Below are 12,859 nucleotides of genomic sequence, written 5' to 3' on the forward strand. Positions count from 1 at the left end.
GTAGGGTGTATCTACTGTCAATAGATCTATCTATCTACTGTTAATAATCAGCCAGCTGTTAGCAACTTTTGCCGATATCCTGCATGCAGTTGCAATGAATGCGAATTGCTGACAAAATGTTGAGATTTTGCTTTATGGACTTAAAAACAGCAAATGAGACCGCAGGACTTTGACCTGTGACATCACAAAACTGGGAATTTCAAAACTGTGTGTTTTTGGGGCTTAGAAGGAGGTGACTTATCAAACAAGTGTGAATAAAGCAAAATACAACTCCAGTCAACATGACGGAACAATGTTATAATATGGTTAAAAGCTCAGAAAAGTCAAGTGTTTTTTCCCCCAAATTAATGCAAATTCCCTGTTTTATTGTGTGTTGACAAGTAGAGAAAACTTTCTCAATTCTATTTGTATAATGCACCCAGCCAGCTCTCTTAATATTCTCATTTTGACATACTTGCATCCTCTTCTACATTAAGAATAGCAACACTGAGTGACAAGTCCTCCCGCCAAATTGACTTATCTCCCTACCCAGACCGCCTCTGCATATTTCAATTAACTGCATCCACCAGTATATAATGTCTTACTGTTCTTTTGTTGCAACCGTAGCGGCCTTCAAGTTGTCTGGCCATACTGACATTAGCCTCTTAATTAGACAGGGTTAACAAAAGGAGGGTGACCCCGAATGTTGCCCAGCACTCTGCCCGTGGACACTGTGCCTAGTCCGGGTGATTAATGTGTGTGTGTCAGGAGCCACTTTTGGCAGGGTCCCGTCTGACATGTCTGAGAAGTTCAAGTGTATTCATGGTTAGTATAGCATCTAATTCAAATGAGTGGCCGCATTAGACTTGCAAATGTCCGCTTGATGGTTCTGCAGTTCAAGTACAATGTCTTATTAGGTAGAGTTAAAAATATCTACAGTGTGATGGATGCAAAAAAGGGAGAAAGAAGATGGGATGTAATCTAGAAAACTCTGCAATGTGCTTTCAAAAATGTAGAAGTGAGTTTTGTCATGTTTTGGTTTTCCCAATCGTCCTAAACAACATTCAAAATTGACTTATTCTCAAGGAAAATGACTGAGCTGATGACTTGGGGGAAATCATGAGATCCACAAATTTTCTGTTTAGTGCAGCTTTAAGTTGAAGACTTTTCCCCACTCACTCCACTTGGTCAACCTCTATCATGCTGTGAGTGACAGGTGTATTTAACCAGTCGTAGATAAATATATCTCTTAAACTTTATATAAAAATACCTGAATTGTGGTAAAATAAAAATTGTTACCATCTCCAAGAAAATAATTATCCATCCATCCATCAATTTTTTGCCGTTTATCTGGGACCGGGTCGCGGGGGCAGCAATCTAAGCAGGGACTCCCAGACTTCCCTCACCCCAGACACGTCCTCCAGCTCCTCCGGTGGGACCCCAAGGCAGCCAAGAGACATAGTCCCTCGAGCATGTCCTGGGTCTTCCCCGGGGCCTCCTCCCGGTGGGACATGCCCGGAACACCTTCCTACAGAGGGAGGTGTTCCGGGAAAATAATTATATAAAGATATTTAGAGGCGGTGAGACTCCTAAAGAAGGAGTTGAGTCAAAAAGCAAAGCTCTATGTTCCTACCCTCACCTATGGTCATGAGCTTTGGGTAACGACTGACAAGACAAGGCCACGGATACAAGCGTTCGAAATGAGTTTGCTCCGCAGAGTGGCTGGGATCTCCCTTAAAGATACAGTGAGGAGCTCAGCCACATGAGAGGAGTTTGAAGTAGAGTTGCTGCTCCTCCACGTTGAGAGGACCCAGTTGGGGGCGGTGGAAACAGGTCCAGAACATGTTGGAGGGGCTATGTCTCTTGGCTGGCCTGGGAACACTTTAGGGTCTCACCGGAGAAGCTGGAGTGAAGGAAGTCTGGGAGTCCCTGCTTAGACTCCTGCCCCCGCGACCCCGGATAAACGGAATAAAATGAATGGAGACTCTACCTCCAGCTCCAAGCTACTCCTAACTTGGAATCTAACTCTAAAAAGGTTGCCTCTGACTCCTGACATTGAAGTTTAGGTCAGTTGTAGAGGATGAATATACCTAAGGTGACATTAAAATATAGCTTAACCTTTTCTGTCCTGCTTACTATTATAAAGATATTGATTGTGGAGTCTAGCCATAGTTCATATACGGACATAATTGATACTAGACAGCAATTCACTCTTGTATTCATTCATAGACAAGTTTAATTAACTTTTTACTCTTGCGATTCATTTACAGTAGGGTATAATTATTGACTCTAAGCAATGAGCTCACGGCTTATTTAAGATGATGAAAGTATTCTAAGATGTGGTGTTGTTGTTTCCGTAGATCCCTATTGTACACGTAATTGTCACTGAGGAAAACAAGTAAACTGCCTGAGGTTTATTTGTAATGAATGCACAGATTTGTATAAGCTGGAACGGAAAGCTGCTTTACCAACTGTGACATTTGCTGTATTAGATTTTGTATCTTTATCCCTAGTGTCTTGACATGTTGTAATTTAGAGTCTCACTGCCCACTACATGATGATGGTGATTAACAAAATATTAGCATGATGTATTGCATATTTATGGTTGCCAGAGATAACCAAGCTAAGATTTGAACTGTATTTTAGAGTCAGTGTATTCTCTGACATGTTATTTCCCGAATAAATTTTTCATCTAATTTCTCGTCAGGGCTTAAAAATGCTTTATGATAGTCAATATAATTTGGGATGTCTGATATTCATTGCATGTTACTGTGACACATGGACAATTGTATTTTATGGGGCCAGTGTTGAGTAAATGATGAGGCAGAACAGAGGCAGATTTATTCCACTTTGGTGAGGCTGTAGCCCCTTCAGTCCAACATGAACCTTGGGCCATCACTCATGCCATCAAAATTCATAAGGGCAGCTGATTGTTCCCATCACTGTCAGGAGCAACCACTTTAGAGCAACTCATCCCAACCACTCCAAACTCGGAGAGATAGAAATAGACAATTGCACTATGGATTGCCCGTTAATCACTTTGGCATTTTTATCCCAATGTGCCAAATATTTCTTGGTGTTGAGAATTTTCATTTGCATGCTAATGAAGGTGAAGGGCAGAAGCCACTAATTACAATCCAGTAAAGGCCTGCCTAATGGTCCACTAAAGACATAGCATGGCTGAGCCCATAATTCCATTATGCAAATGCACAGTCAGGAGTGGAGAATCCAGCGTCACCGCCGACCAGATCCACTGCTGCTCCACTACTTTGTGCTTGATAAACTCTGCCCTGTACATTTAAAGTTCGTTAACAGGAATTATTGAAGACTGGTGTGAAATGGAAGTGTGCAAGGACAATTGGGTTACATTGTTATAGGCTGGGTTTGATATTTGCGCTATGAAAAGCTTTACCTATATATCATTACATGTCTAAGCAATTTGTGCAGGAGACTTTATAATTATAATAATAGAACTAAATTATGCATCAGTCTTACAGGGCAATGAATGCAGATTGAACCTCCATCTAGACCGCACAGGTCTTTTGGTTTGTCAGTGAATGTCACCACTTTGAACTCCTTACCCTGTGTTACATTAGGCCTGTATAAAAGGGTTAGGGTTATGAAATCTTTGCAAATTTCTCTTTTAAACAGTGCATTATGACCAACTGAATGCAAGAAAAAACTCATGTTTAATGGATTTAACAAATGAAATAAGTTCTTAAAGCTGTACCGTGTAACTTTTTAGCCAAAACTGACTAAAATAAGTTTTAGTCATGTTTTTTTTTTTTTTTTTTTGATATTTTTATTGCACTGAAAAACATGCATCCATAATGTGGACGGACTTGCATCTCCACAGACCCTACTCTTACTTGGACTGAAACTTCCTCCAGCTTGTCTCTGGGGAAATGTTGGTTATTGGGCTATAATATTTCACAGTGTGACATAAAGCTGATCTATCTCCATAGCAAATGTTCCAAAGTATGGTTTTAACTCTATTTCCTGGAATCATGCAGTCGTCGTGCCACCTATAGAAAGTTACTCAGAGTTACACACATTTGGCAAAAAATGTTTACGAAATATCTAATCTAATCTAACCTTTTGTCAATATACACCTGACCTGAAAGCATTTTCCCCACAATTCTTTAATTACTAATGAACTTAATATGTCTCTTGCAACCTCTGCTAATGGTTTCATGTGGCGCTTAGTTGTTTTTAAATGAAATCCTAAAATGTGCTTGTTCAAATGTTCAAAGAATGGCCAACCTCCATCTTGTTGCCTGATATTACTTATTAAACAAAGAGCCTTTTCGTGTCTGTCATATCACATGCATATGCAAATTACATGCAAATTCTACCATTTCGCCTGCTTAAGTAGTGTTTTGTAGATGAGGTTAAGCAAATTGATCGTGTCAAATTCACTCACACTCTCCTCCCACGCTCGCTAAAGGAATATTAAAGAACCATTTAACAGCTCTCATCTTATCCTATCAAAATGACTTAAGATGCTGCATTGTCACCGGCTAGTCAGGTAAACAAAAGCCATTTTTTCCCCATCCCAGAAAAACGGTGATAACATCAGAGAATGCTTGATTATAAGGAGCTTTGGGAGCAGAGGTGCCTGCCTTGGTGGATTAATTTTAAAGCAGAGATAATTTGCACTTGTAATTGGTAATGAAGGAGCTATTTGCTTGCACTTTTCAGGGGCCTGTTTGCACCACAACCTGATTTACATAATTCCATTAGTAATACAACTATTTTGAAATTTAGAAATGGTGATACATGATTGAAATGAAATGGGGTAATTTTCTGTTGTCATTTTTTTTTTTGGGGGGGGGGGGATTGTGGACTCTGACCCCCAAATATTTTCTGCAATTCTCTAGCAGTGACCTGAGGTAATTTCTGAGCCTCCGTGTTATTAGTTGAGTTATCCAAATCGTATATTGTAGTGTTGTCACGATACAAACATTTCAAACTCAATTTTTATACTAAGGGATAGACTCAATTCTCAATACTGATTCCAATATGATGATAAAAAAAATAAATAAAAATTCTACTGTCTTTAGAAAATAGAATGTAATTTTTAACATTAAATTGTAGTATTTTCTTTTATATTATCATGTGGTCCATAGTGGTCCATGGGCGTTTACTAGTCTATGTGGTCTTATACTTGTTCTGATACAGCTCAAGTTCATTCTAAAGCTATTCAGGAAATGTTCATTTCTGTCCTGTGACTATAACTTTTTTTTTTAGTATCGATACCTGCTCAAATTAACATATAGTTATAAAATTTCAAATTGCCTTGACCACACAGTTGATAAGCTTATAAACTCCTCGCTATTCGGTTTGTCATCAGAATCCATTGCACTACCATTACCAGCACTGCACATATCATCAAGTCTTATGTGTCATCAGTTTTTGTGTCATAAAGTGGTAGACATGTTTGTAGTACCAACAGTCAGTGACCCTGGAGAATATATATGCAACAGCACAGCAGGGGGCAGTCATCTCCAAATGTAGCCTTGGCTCTGCATTGCCACATCAAAGAAGGATTAGCCAGCCTTGTCTTTACACAGGGATCATGTCACAAGAGGTACTGGAACTAAACACGAAATCAACTTATTAATAAAACTGTGTATATGTTGTTTGAATAGCGTTGTCAATTGTTCCTAGCCATTTTGGGGCAATTTTAGTGCAAACTAGGTAAAATTGCAGCATTGTATAAAAATTGGTGTCCCCTGGCTCCAGTGGCCACTCCCAATTTCAGGTATTTGGTGACATCACACATGACTGCCCTGATTACAGCCACGTCTTTCTGATTACATGCACCTGGCTGCAAGAGCGGAGTTTGAAGGGTGGATGTCTGTTAGACCAATCACATTATTCCTCATGTGTCCAGCCCATAAACTGTATATATAAATGGACATTGCTAACCTGCTGGCCACCACGTTCCAAATAGGACAAGAGCATGGGCGCGCATCCAGCTCCATCTTCTCCAATTCACTTTCTATTGAAAAGCTGTCACCCTACTCTCCTTAACCGCTGCTGTCAGACTTGTCATTTTGGTCTTAATATTCATATTAACCCGCTCTACATGATCCTGGTATTTTTATTTTCGCAATTGTGTCCATAAATCAAGATATGAACATGATAACAGATGAATCAGACGCCTTCTTTCCCCAAGGCCGCTCCCGGTGGCGTTAGCAACAGGTTTGATTGACAGCGTTGTTAAGCACCCGCTCCTTGCTAAACCAGCAGTAGGGCCAGGAAAGGGTGTTACCTTCAACTCTGCACCAAATTTGCCCTTATAACTGGTAGCATCGATGAGCTTCATTTGACTGGAGCTAAACACAATCACCCAGTTGACTTCTTTATGTAGTCTATTGCCCAGACCCACCTTTTCTCCTCTGTCACTCTCTTATTTAGTCTTCCAGGTACTGCCCAGTTTAGCAGCTCTATTTGAAGTGTGGTTTTGGGTGTTTCAGTTTAGTTTAGTCCCACTTTAAGTCAGAATGGCAGCCTGTTTTGGAGTCCAGCTCATTCAAAGACCTGAGCCATATTCTGTTTACTTTGTTTGCAAACCTGTTGAAATATCAGCAGTGATTTTCTTTTTTTTCATACACATGCAGCGAAGACAGTGTGATTTTTATTTTTATTATTATTTTTTTTTATTATTTTTTTTTTTTTTTACAGTTGTGTGGGCTAAAAATACAAGAGGTCAGATTTCTAAAAGTACAAGATAACGTTGATAAGTTTGTATTTCCACCAAGGTAGATGACCTTTTATAAATGTCAAGCTGAAACAAAACTAGTTCATTTTAAACAGTCTGCAGCAGTCCAAACTTATTCTTCACTGTCCCTACACATTTCGAGCATGACAATTATTGACCATGATGAGTTTATAAGCGCTTTTCACAACTTTCTAATTCCAGAGCAGAGTGGGTGTCATGCCACTGTTAACAACAACTAGCATGCTAACAGTGCAGTAGTGTTACTTCTTGGTTTGAGACTAATAAAAATGCTTTACAATTAGACGCAGACAGCTCACGGTGGTCTTATTTCGACCCTAAGAGCTGCAAAGGTGGTAGAGTAGCCAAAAATAAAAGTAATGCTACTTCAAAATAATATTACGCAAGAAGAAGTACAAAGTAGTGGTCCAAGAAATTAGTAAAGAAGTATTTTGGACCACTACTTAAGTAAGAGTAACTTAAAGAGTACGTGTTGGGATATAACATGTGATTTATGATTTGGAGGACAAAACATTGAATAATTAACAAATAATTTCATCTTGACAACATAAAGCTATAAACCAAAACCTCAAGAGTTTACGCAAGACTACTGTTACTTCAATAAAAAAAAATATTACTCAAGTAGGAGTCTGCAAAACAAATATCACTTTATTACATATAAAAATGGTGCAGTCCCCTTAAAGTTAACTCCTGCTGTTATTCATGAGTTGCAATACTATGCAATTGTTTTCTGGGGTTTTGTCTTTAACTACTTCAAATGTGATCCTACACCTACCTTCAAAAGTACTATATTTCCAATTTTGCAACATTCTTTGTTCTAGAGTTGCTTCCTTGTAATTTCTCTGCGTTTCATTCAGACAAAGTGTAGTGTGTCCCCAATAATATCTTGCTTAAATCTCCAAAAAGCAGTGCCGCGAGACCATTTTCTTTTACCCACGACTGAAACTTAATTGTCAACACGAGGCATTTTCTACACCTGTTCCTTTCCAATCTTTCAGACTGCGAGGGACGTTATCTCCTCAAAGCGCTGTGGTGTTTGAGAAGTCGATTAAAGTGTAGAAATGTAATCACTTATCCCAAGGCTGCAGAGCGATAATGGCTGCTAGCTTTAGGGCCTATGATAAACCATTTGAAAACACTATTTAGTTTACACATAGTTTTCCACCATAAACAAACTCCATAAAACCCCATTTATTACTAAGACTTGATGGGTTGGAATATGGCTTCTGAAGGTTTTCCTCGAGGGCATTATCCGCATCGGAATCTAAACATTTTAGGTTGTGTTCATGTTTTAGACTTTGATTATAACTGAATTTCAGACGGAAAAACTGATGGGAATCGCATTGATGGACTTGATGGAAATATCTAAATAGAAAATCCACTGATATTGAACATCCTCATGAATAAACCATTAAAGATTTTGTCCACAAATGCACTATGATAATTTTATGTCAGAGTAATTCAACAAGTCTTTGGTCCATATTTTTTTAGTTTTTTATGATGCAACTTCAGGGTTCCCATACGTTGCTTGACTTCGCTTGAAATCATTTAACAGGACTTTTCCAAGACATTTTTAGTTATGTTATCACTGTGTCTACAAAAACATTGCCCTCTTTTTTATACCCTTTTTAAATATAATAAAGTTTGTATAATTAAATATGTAGCCTAAGCTTAACTCTTGTAGTAGAATTTATATTAGATGAACACATGTGAACCCAGTCATATCTTATAATAAACAAGCAATTAAATGTTCAATATTCATTGTCAGCACTTGAATGGTGCTTGTGACTCTAGTGTTGTACTTAGAAAAATTAGGGGGACCCAAGATTTGGACAAAATAGGTGTCATTTCCTGCAAAGTCTCTATTAATCTGATATCAGTGATACAGCAAAGCAAAGTGTGGAGACATTTTCAAGGACAGAATATATATTTTCCAAGATATTTGACAATTTTTCCCTATTTTCCAGGTTTTTCAGCATTTCCAGGGCACGTCAGGACCCTGTAACACTTGTAACTCTGCTTGTGGGATGTCCGCCACTTGCTTGTATCTATGAAGTTGTTATTGTTCTGTCTGCAGTGTCCTTGTCCCCAATAGTAACTATTCCCTCTGTCGGAGGAACACACATAATTTTGAACAAAATTTAATTTCTGTCACCTCAGATTAAGAGTTTAGTGCTTTACTAAATGTTTGGGTTTTTTTTTTTTTTTTTTTTTGCAGAATTCTGTGATGTTTTTCAGTCCCCTGTGATATTTTTGTCCTTTCTTTTTTCCATATTTGTTTATACAGATGGACCGTGTGTGTCCCTGATTGGCTAATCCATTTGTCAATCTTGGCCATCTGAACTCAGATTCACGTCTTTGTAAAGTATTAGAGAAGTGCTTATTCTGGATCCCAGGCAAGCAGTGTTCCAGAGTATGGCATTAAACTGATCTTGATTAAAAAAACAAACAGACAAACAAAAAAACGAACAGTAACTTGGACTGGTGGTGTCATCTGCTTCTCCCCATGGGTATAGATAGATTAAATGCTATGCTGTGGTACATTCTAGCCCAAGCAATAACATCTTCATAGAGACAAGCAAGTTTTCCTCTGAAGAAGTTACACGGTGCACATTTAAACAACACATTTTACCCCCAAGTCCTGAACTGCCTCCCATTTCATTTTTATACCATTTAAGAATGCAACCTATTTCAGCCTGTTGTCTACCGAGTCCATGTAAACTAGAACACAGCACAGATGCCTAACGCGTTTAACTTTGTAACCCTTGCTTGGATTAAAATAGCACAAAACACTGTACAGTAATTACGCTCGCATTCACCAGGGAAACTGTGACAGTGTCTCCAAAGCCAAGAGTCCAGCACCTTGCACATCTGCTTTTAAAAGACAAAAGACGACAATAAAACTTTTCCTCTCCACTCCATATGGCCAATTAGACCAGAACTCCTTAGTGAGTTTCCATTAATTATTTCTTCAATGAACAAAATCATTTTACCGTAAAGGACTTCTAACCGAGGAGAGAGACGTCATTTATATCTATGGCAGAAGAAGCTGTCCTCCCTCTATGAAGCTAAAGTTCCAGATGTGATGAAATGCACTTTGCTATAGGCAGAAAAAAGGGAAAATAAATTTAATCCACTTGTTGTGAGAGCATCTGCGGGAACGTATTATGAATAAATAAAGTTTCTGTCAAACGCCGTCCCTTTGGGTGGATTACAAAGCAGCCTCTTGATGTGAATTAATGATTCCCGTTCCCCAGACTGAAATCTTAAGAACAGAGAGCCCGGCTGCCACAAGCATTCATTTACTTACCTTAGTCTGAAGCAGGCTCCTGATGTACGGCTGTTCCACTGCGGGTATAAGGTACTCACGTGTAGACAAGCAGAGACACAGGGGTCTGATAAGGACAAAGATACTTTATCATTAAAATTTGTCAATATTTACATGGTGCTACTGAGATTATCATTAGTCAGTGAGTATAAGTAAGAGTCACTATGTTTATCTAAGAAACTGTGTTCAAACCAGAATCGTGCCTGTGCCAACTGTATGAAATATTCAAAACTCAAGAGAATTTATTTTCAATACTTTCCATACTTTATTCAAGTGAATGCTAAATCCTATTCTCTTCCGTCCAAAATTCTGAAAAAAGCTGGTTATTGTACAAAATAGACATGTATATGATATAACATTTCCTCATCAAAAATGCACCTGGAGTGGTTTTATATGTCGTCTGTACATGTTCATGTACATGTGTTTAAGTAATGTTGCAAGCTCTCCTTGGCACAATTTAAATTATGATTAGCATTATGAGCTCACACTTCTTGTACAAGGCTCAGCCCAGGATACAAAGCAAAACAATATACTACAACTTCACAAACCTGTAGAGCAAAGGGAGCGGGGAAGTCGTCAAAAACAAAACTGAAACTCGTCAAACACAATACATTGTTTTCAGTGAATGTAGCATTTTTTAAGCAATAAAAGGCAACATGTTGATCCAAATATGTTATATCTTAACAGTTAAACCTCGGAAAAATTTAATATCTCCTCTTTCATCCGTCATACCTCAACAGTGATTTTTGCACATGGTCTAGTGGCAATTAGAATTCTTTTTCAGATACAGTAAGTTAGAATATAGTAAAGTAGTATATTATAGTATATTTTTAATTAATATGGGTTTGTTCCACCAGCGCCCCAGGAGATCATTCAACAGGTATTAGTCTTGAACTGACTCTACTATTGAATTATGATTTTTCTCCTGAGCTCACACGTGTCCTTGAATGTCCCATCGCTGTACGACTGAGCCTTGTCATTTGTGGACTAAAGCGCACACAAAGACGAGAGCCGTTTAACCTGGCTCTCTTGTCTTTTTGCAATCTAACCCCGCACTCCTCGCCTCTGTCTCAAGTGGGATGCCCGGTGCATAGCAATGGCTGTGTGTCTTGGATCCTGTTGGCCCATGCAATCCCTCTCAGTCATTCTTCATTACACAAGAGATAGAGAGGCTCATCCCATCCAATATTACCCAGAATCCTCAGGCCGTGGCCACTATTTAGATGGCCTCGATGCACTGTCTCTGTCTGACACTTTGATCACGGCAAGGTTTTATACACTCAGCTATTCATGGCTTTCAAACTGATGACAAATTAGGATTGTTGCCATAGTGATTAACAATTTAAAACAAAATATATCTTTTTGAATGAGTCTTGAAAATGTTGCATATATCAGGTATATCAACATGTTGAAACCCATGAATAATCCTTTCCAAAGACTGGTACCGTACAATAGGTTGACTGTAGCACATTTTCAAAGGGAGAATTAGACACTAAACACCGCAAGCTATGAAAAAGCAGGAATGTTTTGGCCACTCAATCCCTAATGAGTAACACCAAAGCCTTGCTAGAAAAACGTTGAGCATATCTTTATTGATGTAGTGATTAGCACTAAAATTAGCATGAAAGCTAATGACCGTTTAATAGATTTGACCATGGAATTTTTGTTTTAGTCCATCAAGCACAGAACACATATTATGCATTATTGCGACCTTAATTCTCTTTTAAATATGCTTTTGGTCACCTTGGGATAGGTATTTTACATTTTCCAACTTCAATATCCGTATTTGGAAAACTCTACTTTATAAACTTCACCTCTGTTTCCAAGGAAGCGAAATACAACTCCAAGTATGTTTTAATGAGACGACAACAAGGGTAAAAAAAACATGTGCCTGGGATCCAGAATACACACTTCTTCAATAATTTATGAAGATGTGAGTCTGGTGACCGGTGAATCTCCTGTTTTCAAGTGGGCGTGATTGACAGGTGGATTAGCCAATCAGGGACACAAATGGTCCGTCCACATCAGAAAAAAAAAAAAAGAAAATCAGAGGGGGCTGAAAAACATAGAGGATTTCTTCAGAATCTATGAGCGAAGCACTAAACTGTTAATCTGAGGTGAGATACATTTTATTTCATTTGTAAATCATAGGGATCCTTCCTCCAATGAGCTCCTTCATTTCACCTATGTCCCAGAAAAAAACAAAAACAAAAAAAAACAACAGATTGCATGATCACGTTTGACCAGGCTTGAGACGCAATAGAGGACATGGCGACCAGACTGAAAAACAAAAAAGAAAACATGGTTAAAAAGTTTGTAACGGTCAATCTTGTGTAATATGTGTTTTCCAGTGAGCTTTAGAAAGTGGTATAATATAACACTGTACAGTATAATTAACATATATAAACAACAACCACTTCCTGTGCTCTCTACAAACGACTAAATCCATGTTTTTATTTTGTTGCCTCATTAAAAAGAATGGGATAGAGTGTTGATATCAGTGTGTGCAGTTTTTCTAAACGCGTCACTCTTGGAAGGGTCTATGCAAAAGTCTATTGTTCTGCAATATTGTGTGGGTGAGGAGACTTCTTTATGTAGTAACTGTGTAGCACGAGGTGGCAATGAAGTCACTCACACTTTATACATTTAGAAAGAAACACTTTGTGAAAGCTAAAAGATTATAACATTTTAATGAATCCACCAGTCATTTAGCAGCACAATGCAGAGTAATATTAAGTGATAATTTGTACAGTAATTAAAATTTTTATAATTGGAATGATTGCAAGTCTGTTAATGGTGTTTCTACA

The sequence above is a fragment of the Periophthalmus magnuspinnatus genome, chromosome 3, assembly GCF_009829125.3.
Source record: "Periophthalmus magnuspinnatus isolate fPerMag1 chromosome 3, fPerMag1.2.pri, whole genome shotgun sequence".
In the NCBI taxonomy this organism is placed as follows: Eukaryota; Metazoa; Chordata; class Actinopteri; order Gobiiformes; family Gobiidae; genus Periophthalmus; species Periophthalmus magnuspinnatus.